Source organism: Eleginops maclovinus, chromosome 10 (assembly GCF_036324505.1).
Source record: "Eleginops maclovinus isolate JMC-PN-2008 ecotype Puerto Natales chromosome 10, JC_Emac_rtc_rv5, whole genome shotgun sequence".
Classification (NCBI taxonomy): Eukaryota; Metazoa; Chordata; class Actinopteri; order Perciformes; family Eleginopidae; genus Eleginops; species Eleginops maclovinus.
The window spans coordinates 5,392,255-5,404,443 of record NC_086358.1 but is presented as its reverse complement, the minus strand read 5'-3'; the positions used below and the strand labels follow the sequence as shown (position 1 = coordinate 5,404,443).

At 46.0% G+C, this 12,189-nt stretch overlaps 1 protein-coding gene across 3 annotated transcripts in view; it reads left to right on the top strand.

The window, feature by feature from the left end:
- Positions 1–12,189, top strand: part of raraa (retinoic acid receptor, alpha a) — a 142,796-nt gene that overhangs the window by 15,129 nt on the left and 115,478 nt on the right. Inside the window, exon 2 of one of the 3 annotated variants that reach the window (XM_063892641.1) lies at positions 2,865–2,932. The exons of 1 other annotated variant lie outside the window; for it this stretch is intronic. The gene's annotated coding sequence lies outside the window, so the exon portion shown is untranslated. Of the gene's footprint in view, positions 1–2,864; positions 2,933–5,376; positions 5,425–12,189 lie in introns of those variants that run through there. One more of the 3 variants, XM_063892645.1, reaches the window with a different exon arrangement.

Sequence of the window (12,189 nt, the reverse complement as noted above, 5' to 3'; positions counted from 1 at the left end):
TTTCCATTTGGGAGTGCTGTCCTCTGATGTCAGGAGAGGTTATGTGATCTATGTGTGACTGAAGGGGGTTTCCACCGCTGAGAGCCTCGAGGAGAGAGGGGTTTATTCTGTGTGAGCGCTTGCAAGCGAGTTAAAACAACACATTGTGTCTGTATTAATGTGAGTTCGTGACTCTCGCCGCGGGGCTGCTATCCTCCCGAGCATACTCACACTTGCAGTCTGCTTGTCGTACCTGCAATCAGTTCACATGTGGACTGAGCCGCAGTGGAGGCGTGCGGCTGTCATGGTGAGTAAATGAATGTTGCTGCGCCAAGGAATGATTTGACGTGAGAGTTGAACCGCCTCCCATCAAACCCTCTTAACCCTGAGCAACACAGACCCCGGTCCCAGGTGCCGCAGCAAGGCCGAGCATCGAGGATCAGGTGACCTCTGCTAGGTGAGGCTGGGGGTCCCCGAGCAATCCATGCCTTCTAGGTGTGGTAAATTGGGTCCCATTTCGAAAGCAGATGGACTTGTCTGGCTGTGCTCCAGCAGCGAAGCCCCCTTTTCTCTGTGTGTGTGTTTAGTGAGTGTGTGTGTGTGTGTATGTTTAGTGAGTGTCTGCAATGAGTTGCTCTCAGCCATCAGCAAGGATAAAGACGTGATTACCCCAGGCTACTCCTGTCCACCTTCATCAGTGTACAGGGTGCAGGATCCTGCACACTCACTCATACACACTATACGTGTGTGTGCATAAACTCTGTCCTCATTTCACTCCTAAGTACCTGCTCTTTTATCTCAATGTGGCCGTGTTTGGTCTAGAGGACCAGTGAAAACACACCATTCAGATCCACAAATTGGCAGTGAGGACGTGTCATAAGACAGGAAGTGAAATGAAGAGTCACTGACGGCACCGGCCAGCTAAGGGCTGATTTTATCACTATAAAGTGTTTTGTAAAGTGAAGTGAATTGGGGAAGAAGTGGGCTGGTTATTATGCAGCTGAATTCTAAATACAGTATTAATTTGTGTTGTCACATGCAACGCTTTTCCTCAGGGCCATGCTAACAGAGCTCAGGTCTGATGCAGAGCCACACATCCCTTCTGAAATGACTATTATTATATATATTTTGAATATAAATCAAAGGCATGATGAGGTACATCAGTTTATTGTGTTTTTCTAAAACTGCAATACGGTAGATAAAAAAAAAAAATCCAAACATGTTTGAGGCTGTTTGTGTGTTATGAGTCACTGTGTAGTTTCATAACCCACGCAGATTTATTCTGGTCCCGTTCTAATGAATTAATGAATAAGCCATTCATAAAAGAGTAAACTTCTACTCATCACTGTGTTCAATGAAATCTGGTTCTCCTGAAGCTGATAGTTGTAGTTTTGTTTACATTATATTGTATTTTAAGGTGCATTACTTATTTATTTCCTCTTCTTTGTGAATGCTCCTGTGTCAGACAGCGCACTTATAACTTGCCATGTTTGTAATGTGAAAGTCTATAATTAAGGTCATTCTATGATTTTGGAACCATGCTCGAGCAGAACGGTAACACAGCTTAATGCATTAATTGGCAAATCTGTCATAAATGAAAACCTCACCAACATTAAATTGAGGTTTGTACAGACGCCAAAAGAAGCTGTGTGATGTGCACATAAAAGCAGCCGTTGTAGTAAAGCTCATTCATCTCTGTTCTATATATATCATCAAAAGCTTGGTGAGAAAAGCATTTTGCTGCTAGTAAAATGCCACCAACTAAGGCCACTTCAGCCTGGAGGGAGTGGGGGGGGGGGATTCTCTTGCCTGTAGTGGTATGATAAGCCTTCCACTGTAAAGAGCAACCATACATAGGAATGTAAGGAAGTATTTCTCCTTGAATTACTCAATGCTTTTCTTTTCTTGTGAATTTGCAACAAGTGCAGAGTGAAGTGAATAAACCCAACCTGACCACAGTTTTAAAGGTCATTCGTTTCTGTTGAACATGCCTGTGGAAAAGCCTGGCCTGGTCAACAGCTCTGCACTTTACAGGACCTGGAGGGATCCTGTATCCAGGATATGCTAAAGAGACAGCAGAAACTCACTGCCACTGAGTGCTTCTGACACCGACCAATTTTCTATTCAAATGTTATTGACCATGATTGTTCAGTCTGGCATTTATTTTGAATCCATCAAGTCCAACAAAGTGCCTTTTAACATTTTCAAACCACCGTCCTGTAATTTCCATCCAGTTGTTTTTGCTTAAAAACAAACACTTTCTGTTCCTTCTGCCGCACAAAGGTGCCGTTTATCAGAGACCCTAAGTGCCATGTGACTCTTTCAATTCAGATCTGCAACCAGACAAATTAACAAACACTTGTGATATTTTAGCAACATGCATAAACAAAATGGCATTGTTCACACCCCAGCGGCGCTAGATCTAGGTCTGTGGGAACTATTCATCTGCACAGCACGGACCTAGCTTCCTATCTACGAAACAGACAGCATGCCACTTCAGATTTGTCTCCGTCTTACCAATGAAGGCGCCTCTGTGTCCCTACTTGTTCATCAGGGGGATTTCTGAGCCGCCACCTGATTCACATTGCTGTAATTGAGTTGTGGCCATCAGCACAACTGCGCCTTCCTAGGCCCCAGGTAATTCACACACCACAAAAGCACTGTTTTACTCCTCTTTCCACATGATGTCTGTGGCACGAATGCAGCAGGACCATTCTATCTGCTGGAAAAAGGGCGGAGAGATTACATGAAGGAAAAAGAGTGTAAGAGTGTTCATGTAGTGAAGCCGCTCTGTGCCAGAGAAACTAGGGGAGTCACTGAGTCCGCAGCACGTGGATAAGGACCACAAAGCTCTGGGTTTCAAATATCTTTCTCTCTCTTCACAGCTTAGGAGCTGCTATCGATTCAACGGGAGATTTCCTTGGCCAAGGACAGAGAGATTGACGTTTTTGGGGTAAGCCCGTATTTGTCGCTCCTGTCGACTCTGGGTAATTGGACTTCTGCACACTCGGCACTTGTGCCTATGGGTACCAAACACCATGTTGCTCAAAAGCATAGTTCCTCGTTGCGTGTCTGCCGTGTTTGTTGTTTTGTGGTTGTCTTGATTTTCACTTCTGTTTTTACCATTTTGAGAGATTCAGCAAGCATTTCCAAACCTGTAGAATAATTTTCCCACGGATACTCAGCCCTGTAGGTACTTTTCGCTGTGGCCTTCATACCGCCAGCGGTAGAGTCAAGTTTAATCCAAACACTGTTGCCTCAGAGTTACAGCTGGCAGCAGGGATTTTGCTCTGTCATATTCAAGCAGAAAAGTCAAAACACAAACAGCCATTCATCATAAGAACTGGCTTGAAGAACTTGGACAATCACTCTGTGAATATTGACTGATTTATTGCGGCTGATTCATCTTCCTTGTGTCGGCTGCAAAACACTGCAGCAGCAGAAAGGAAAATAATGTACCATCTATTAAACCCTGCCTTTATGTCATGTTTATGCCACAAGAATGAGAGGAATGAGCTAAAAGAGGTTGGTCAATTCCTCGCAGCCAATCTTAGCATCAAGGATTGTGGTTAAATGTGTCCTCTCCTGCCTGTACAAACGTGTGTGTTCCTGTCATGTCTTGCCCCGTTTCTTCCTGGCCCTGGGGAAAAGTGATCTCTTTACCCCGTGCCAGCCTACAAGCAAAAGTAAATATACTGTTATGTTCACACAGATACAGAAGAAAGCAATCCCTCTAAAGAGCGCCTGGTTCATCGGAGGCTTGCATCACAGAGCAGATGTGTTATTGCATACAAACACACATTCACACCCACAGAGGACGGCTGTGTGTCCTAACTGGGGATGACAAGTGGTCTGGCATACATCTGGCCTGGTGGTCAACACGTAGGCTGGCACGTTGCTCTTCTTCTCTTGTGCATTTCCTCACCCTTTGATTTGTTTTCCTCGTAAACTTTATCCCACTGTGTTATAGCTTTTAGGAATTGTCCAGAAAAAGATGCAGGATGCAAAGTAGGTCAGTTTTTGATTCAGCCTGCCTCTCATCTAAGTTGTTAAGAGCCCATAAAACCTTTTTTCACTTCATTTGTCGGCGATGACACATCTCTGTTTCTGGAAATCATTAAATTATTCCATTAGCTGCTTCATTTATTCATCACTGTTTTTATTTTATGAACTGGCAGAAGGTACACGCAGTTCTCCCATGCAGTAATTTTCCAGTTTCTCTCCCTCTCTTGAGTTAGCAGGTTTGGGGTTTTCATCTCCACGTGAAGCCGTATTTAACCCCCCCGTCCCCCCGTCCCCCCGTCGTAATTTAGATCCAGTCTCATTCGCGGGTTTGGGACGCGGCCCCGGCTGTTGATGTGGAACACATGCCTTTTAATGATTCTCACTCTGTGCGGTAGGTCGGCGACGGCGGCTGCTGCCTAGAGAGGGACTCCTGTGTTTTTTCTCTGCAGTGTTGTATTCTTTTTTACCTCTGCTTCACACATGGAAACTTGCGGAAAGTTGAAATGTGTTGTTTATGCACAGTTGTTCCAGGCTAATGGCACTTATTATCCTCCCTCAGTGCTGGACAGAATTGAATAATCAGTACTCAACACTTTTGTTGTTAAGCCAGACTTCCCTGAAACTCTGTCTTTGAAATTTCCTCATGTTCGCTTAATACTGCTCTACCAACTTCTTTGTAACTCTAATGGCTCCAAGACATCTTTTTGTTCTTTCATTGTGATGAATCTGAGTGTGGTGGTGCATCTGTGAGGGGCTTCCCACTACTTCCACGCTTCTGATTAACCAATTCGATTTTCTCAAACACCCAAATTTGGAGAGTTACAGTACGGCTGACTGAGCTACTTCAAGCTCAGTTGGTATTCTGTGCTTGCCGAGCTCATTTATCGTAAGGCATTTGAAAGGCAAGATATTGTGTGGCATCTTACTTCCTCCCCGTCAGCAGAATAGCAGAAGTGTGCCGATGCTCAATTGATTTAAGTTTTCATTCGTGCGTGTGCACTCTACCCACCGTGAAAAAAATGGAGAAGTTAAGAATTAATGTCATTCGAACACATTCAGTCGGTGCCCTTTTCTCTGTGAGTCATTCCAATCAGCCATTGGTTGACTTCCAGTGTGTATAGGTTCTGGTTCAGCCAGCACTTGACGGGGAGTAGTCCCGCCTCCCGAGCTGACATAAATGGCTTCCTGTTTTTGCTTTCACGCAGTGCCCCAAACCCCGACATCTTTCCATCCGCGCTTCCATCTTTTGTTCTTCCCCTTTTTTCTCACTATCTCTTCCTCTGTCTCGCCATCCTGGGTCCCACGCCCCCTTTGTGTGGCCTCGTCTGACCTCTCCTTCCTCACACATACGCACATCTCTCTGTCGCCTACCACACACACGTACTGGACATCGCACATGCATGGTATGAAGACAAACGGCCCCGCGTCCTTGACATCCCTGTAAGTGAGCAGCTCTTTCCTTTTTGCAGAGGCACACTCGTGGGTGGCCACAGAATCGAGATAGAGACTTGTTGACCTTGTTTGACAGAAGGGCCGCTCATATCTAATGGATAGTCAAGAAATGCCTGTAAGCGCAGGCTCAGGCGCTCGATTTAATGTGCAAAGTTGATGCAATCATTGTTTCACTGGCAGTAATGGATCATCATTTTTGTTATGATTTGAGGAAATGTTATGGTTTGTTGTTGGAAGTACGCATGCTTTGCTCTTTCTCATTAGTGGGAGAGTTATTTCCCTTTAGCTCTTTTCCCACAAGCACTTGAGTTCGTGCCCATGAGTTTACCAACGCTGTTTACTGTGTTTTTATATGGTGGTGCTCAGTTTTTACAATACCCATAATCCCCAGGATAACAAAGTGCCACTCATAAAGTGTTGCTTTAATGAAAATATGCCTTTGTACTTTTTTATGCACTGTATTTTGAGTCAATTGGGGTTAATCTGTTTAGGGGTCATAAATTAAGCTCTCTGTTGGAACTTGTTTTATAAACTTTGACGCTCTCTTAAGCCGTTTATGGAACAACAGAGTGAGCACACTTGAAGTGTGTGTTTGTGTGTGACTTGATGAGCAGACCTCCCTGGATTTTAAGTGTTGCTACAAAGCACCAAGAGATACTGTGCGCAGAAATCCCCAGCCACTCCAGGAGTGAGGGCGGAGCTAACCGAGCACTCTGCAGTTCCTCTTTGGGGCGCCGCCTGACAGGAACTTGGCAGCTAGGGAACATAAACAAATTCCCCGCGGTGGGCTGGCAGGCTGGGCGGCGCGGTTCCCCCGTTACCATACATGCACAGCGCATCTCGGATCAGGCTAGCCCGCTCAGCTCAGCACCCGCAAGCTGTGAGAAATAGATCTTAAAGGGACAGGTGCCGCCTGAAGGAAGCCCGCTCTGCATCTGCAGCCTGCTTCCCTTGTAGTCGTCACAGCTGCACGGCCGCGCTCCTCTGTATTGTTTCTCTCTTGACAGTGATGTGTGTTACTCCTTGTGCACTGACCTCTTGGAGGGTTTCAACAACACCATTCAAACACTGCCTGGGGGGGGAGGGTCCCGAAATGGTTGTTTGTGCTGAGGTAGCAAAATGATGATGATGTAACAACATAAACCTCAGAAGAGAGCGAGAGAGAGAGAGAGGGTGTGGTGTGCTGTTATAATACACACACACATGCGCAGTCTTCCCAACCAAAACACACTCCAACATACATGCACATGCTTATTTATACACGTGGGCACACAGAAACTAGCATGTCTGCAGTTTTCTCTCTCTCTTTCTCCCTCTTTTCCCTCGCACTCTCCCAACACAGTGGTGTATTGTGCAGCCTGAACTGGTCCCGGTCCAAAGGCAAAGAGAACCCAGATTTCTGAAACAGAGGGCCCACTGCTAACAGGCGGGCCAGGCTGCAGTTGTTATAGCCTGCTGCAGCCTTCCAAACCAACGGGGACTGCTAACTGAGCCCAGAATCTGTGTGATTACTGTGTGTGTGATTAGTGTGTGTGTGTGTGCGTGCACTTTCAAGTACTTTTTGATCACCCACAGAAGGGTTTCTTGGACCGCAGTTGCAGGAGCCGACATGGCACCTCTGTGCAATTTCATAAGCACTGGTAAAATCATTTGCCTGACTTTTAATAGTGCTTCGTCTCCACAGCATGTTCCAAGTGCACTACTTTCAACCACGTTTTAATGGCGGCGCTCGTTGAGACAGGCCGCAGAAAAGAGGGCGCTGGCTAGGAGGTGCAGACCCTTCTTTTCTTCTAACAATTTTTTGATGGAGGATTAAATGTTCTTTTTTTTCCTGGAATGGTGATGGATGCAGGAGCCAGCTCCCAGTCTGCTTGACTGGTTTCTGTCGTCTGCTTGACTGGTTCGTCCATCTTCTCTCATGTGATTAGCACCTGTACAAAGCATTCTCCTTTTTTCCTTCTTTTTTTTGGAGTAAGACATTTTTTATATTAATCTAAAGTGTTTTTTTGAAGAACATATCCTTAAATGGTGTTCTTTTCAAGGTGAGTGTTACGTATGTGTATCACTCTGCTAAAGCAAACAAAGCACATCATAGTTATATTAAAGAGGCCCTATTATGCTCATTTGGGTTTTCCCTTTCCTGTAGTTTGTTATACAGGTTTTTGTGCATGTCAATGGTCTGCCAAGGCTAAAATCCCAAATTTCCCTCCAGATGGAGTCTCTCTCCCACAGACTCCTGCTCCTTTGTTTTTAGTCCGAAACATTATTACGTGACTTTGTTTCACCTGCGCCTCTATTGACTAGAGCCCTAACTACGTGATAGGCTAAGGGGCGGGACATCTCTAAGCGGTTGAGTAACCACAACAGAGCCGGCCAGCTAACCAATCAGAGCAGACTGGGCTCTGGTTTCAGACAGAGGGTGAAAAGAGGCGCTGCAGCACAGGCAGTATGAGAAAAATAAAGAGCTTTTTGAACATTAAAGCCTGGAAACGTGTGTGTGTGTGTGTGTGTGTGTGTGTGTGTGTGTGTGTGTGTGTGTGTGTGTGTGTGTGTGTGTGTGTGTGTGTGTGTGCGTGTGCGTGTGCGTGTGCGTGTGCGTGTGAGTGTGAGTGTGTGTGTGTGTGTGTGTGTTTAGGAGAAAGAGCGAGTAGTCAGTAGGTGCTCTGTGAGCAGCAGAGGAGTGGAGACGAGCAGGGGCTGACAGAGTGTGTTAGGATCCACTGACAAAGCACAGCACAAGCAGCTCTGGTGACAGTGCATTGCAAAGGGGGGAGAAGGCGGGTGAGTTGAAGAAAGAGGAGGGAGAATTAGAGGAGAAAACGCCACTAAAAGTGAGCGAAAGAGACAGAAAGACTCTTCCCCCACTGGAAGTTTGTAGATGAGGACACTGAAAATGTGAGATTGAGAGAAGAAGACGAGGATGAGCACTCCTGGTGTGGCAGCAGGTCTCCTGGGATACCATTAGTGTGTGTGCGTGTGTGGTGTGTGTATGTGTATGTCTATGTGTATGTGTGTGTGTATGCTCTCTCAGTACCTGACGCTCTCCATTTACCTCTGTATCAACTGCTTTACTTAATGCGTCCACATGTCCTTGTTTCTTTGCGTCCCAGCACTCGCGTGGAGTAAAACCTCCTATCTATGTGGTAAAGAAGACAGCATCAAGATCCCACTTGTACCCCCGCCCCCGGCCCCTCCCCCACCGCCACCTACCACCACCACAACCACCTCCTCTCCCAGGTCCCAGTAGACACATCTCTGTAATGGCCCCCTATCGATCCTGAGGCCTCCTTGTCCACACTCAATGCCCATCGATCGGAAGCCTGGCAAAGAGTCTCAGAGGGCTCCTTCACATCCTGTGGCTTCTCTTGTAGATTGTGTGTGTGTGTGTGTGTGTGTGTGGTGACGTGCACATGTGTAAAACAGCACTTATTTATATTTCCGAAAAGAGACCTGTGTCTGCGTGCCTGTGCGTGTTCATACCTCTCGCCGGCAACCTGCGCATTAATACAGCCGGAAACAGCAGAAGGTCGTCCTCTCATTAAAGCCGCTGAGCGATGCAGGCCTTCAGGTCTGAAACCTTGCAGCATGAAGACATAAACACCCGACTTCAAAAAAAGCCACTCTGCAGTCTCCCTCAAGAGAGACAAGACAGAGAAAGAAGAAAAGACTCCCTCGCCTCCCATGTCAAAAAAAAAGAGCCTGATTAATCAGTCAAGCCACATGAAAACTTTGCTTGTTATTGTTGCTGCTTGATTTATTGAAGGCCTGGATGTGGGTCAAACATCCCCCCTTTTTTCTCTCCTCTCTTCCTTCTCTACCCTTTTTTTTCTTTCTACCTAAATAAGGGCCCACCCCCCACGTCTCTTCCCTTTGTCTCTCATCTGGTTTTCTGTTTTTGTTAAAGGACACTTGATTAATGGTGCCACAGACAAAGCCCGCAGTCTGCTCTCAGCCCGGGCTCAGATAGACCTTCGCTCTTGGTAAACCAAAACACATGTGCTCTGGACAGCCACTGGGAAACCCTGACGAGAAAGAATGAGGAAAGATAGAAGAAATGAACGACAGTCGTCTCTGATGTATTATATACGGTGATATAGGACCCTTGCTGCACTGGAAAATGTCCAGCAAGAGGAGGAGGAGTTGTGTTTAATGTACATAGTAACTAGTAATGATTGTTTCTCAGACTTCACCTCGGTGCAATGTCACATATTTACTGAATTGAATGTAGCTAAGAGACACTTCACCACCTGCGCATTGTTTCCTGCCTGCAGGCTCCCCAGGAATGAGTACAGTGCCACTGAGAGCCTTGTAGAAGATAATTGCCTTATTGAATGATAACGGAGCATTTTATTCCAGTGACTGCATTGATAGCTTTATTGTCAATCGTCCTCTTAATAGCGGGGGCTGCCACTCATGTCACACTTTATCGCTACACACCGAGGTGTTTGTGTATTTATGTTTGTACGCAGCAGGGTCTAATTGGCTCTCTTTCCTGCCTAAGGTAAACATGTCTTCTCAGGAAATATTACCCAGAAGCTATATTGGTCAATAACACTTATGTGTTCAGTTATACTTTACAGTGCTGACCTACTGAACCATTCCACGCTCCTTCAATTCAGAGGCAATGCCCTTCCTCTATCGACAAGCCCACACAGAATACAATGTTTATTGGATTGTATTGGATTATTAACTTTGAAATGTCCCTTTTTAATGTCTTATACTCTTAACCTAACGGGTTGTTTTTAGCAATTGCTGTCCGAATTACAATAAGATGGGTGTCCAATGCTTTTAAACGCTTGGATTTATAGCTATTAAGTAGTCAAAAATCATTGAAGGGACAATTTCTCTGTCAAATTACCCATTATTTAAACATAAATAGCATACTCAGCGTTTGAACTTAACTGGAAATGCCCCTTTTCCCTCTCAACCTGCCTTTAGCAAACTAAATATCACCACCACCCAACCTGCAGCGTGTGGGCCAAAGCACACAGGGGTTGAAGGTTGTTTTCAAGGCTGAGAGATCCAAGAGGGAGTCTAGCTGGTCAGCAAGGCCAACGTCCAACAGCAACACCCACACTTAAGCAAAACCGTGCCCACCCAGAGGAAGGATGGGGCTTTCCTCACAAGCTCGTTGCAGTCATCCACTCGCCCAGCAATATGTGCCTGCCAGCTTCCTGTCTTTCCCAGCTCACACTGCTGATGATCCCCGGAGCCTTCGCCAGAGTCTGTGAGGGAATTAGCTGTGGCATTTGGACTGTCAGATGAGCAGGCAGGCTGAGAACAGTGACTGTGGCAACACTTACTGTACACCAGCGAAAATATATCCTCCATCTCCTCTATTCTAGCCTCTCTGCCAGAATAGATGGGTCTGGATTTGTCGGGAGTCCTTAAAGAGAAGTGGACTTAAACTGGCACTTACAGTACAGATATGAATACATGGAGGAGGTTAGAGAGTCTGGTTGCCTCTTTGTAAGATGCAATATTCACATAATGCGTTGTAGTACAATAGAATAAGCAAACTACGGTTCAAATCCTTGAGGTTTGACACAGACTGATTTCTCGTTCACAATAGGAAGAGTGTCTGAGCTGGGTTTCATTTCCTGCAGTAGTCGAGGATTGGAAGTGCTTTTTTTTTTACCCTCTCTTTTCAACTGTCCATGTGAAGAACGGGCTGTACCATTAGGACTTAAGCTTCCTTCCCAGTGCCATAAAGAACATCGGGGGAAAAAATGTGTCCCACGCTCCGACTCCATATAAAATAAACTTGTGGTTACAAAGTCAGCTGAGGCTCGGCTGATGGGTGAAATGTGTTGAAGTGTACAACGCGTTTCCCCTTTTCAAGTTCTTGTTTTATTTGGTAGGAATTTCATTGAATTGTCAGGTTCATATTTATATTTTGTGCCTCTACTGTGACATGTTTACCTGCCCAGTCTGCTCTGATTGGTTAACTGGTCGGCTGTACGTGATTGGCTAAGGGAGGGGACCAATGTGCTGGAGCGCAAGTTGAGTAGCTCATTTGGTAGAGGTGACAGCCCACGTACTGGGGCCTGGTCCCAAAGCCGAGGACCCAGGTTCGAATCCGGCCCGGGAACATGTGTCACGTGTCATCCCCTCTGTCTCCCCCTTTCATAGCTGTCACTCACTGCCCAAAAAACAGACTAATGATGAGTTGACGGCCTTCTTTCGGATTGTAATGGATCAAAGATTCAAGACTAATACCTATGAACAGACTCAAAGGTGGCGCTGACTAGTAAGAACACACAGCTGAGCACTACACTGTTCCCGGCAGCGGTACAGGGGACGTGTCACTTGTTGACGCTGTGACCTGCCGTGGGCTCTGAGCTCTCTGGTCCAAACAAGCGTGGTGGTCTGCTCCGTTCAGCCTGGAGCCAAGTGGCTCATCTTCACTTCATTAGACCGAGCGCCTGTTAATAATTCATGCTCCGCTTTCCCTGGAAGCATAACCAAAGGCTCAGCTGTGCCTGTCCGTCTGGGTTCCTTGTGACCGGACATTTAAGCCTTTTCCCATTTCGTACTGCAGAATTGCGATGTGCACCTGTCTGGAAGAGCACATGAAGCTGCGGCGCCACGAGTAGAAGTAGAGCTGTTTTGACATGTCTTTATTTTTATCTTCATTTATTTTGGGTTTTTTCTCTCCATTGTTACTCAGAGATAAAGTGTACCCAGTACCAGATGTGCTGTTTCTCCATCCCTCCGTCCCCAGGGAAGGCCTGTTCTTATATTTTACTGTTT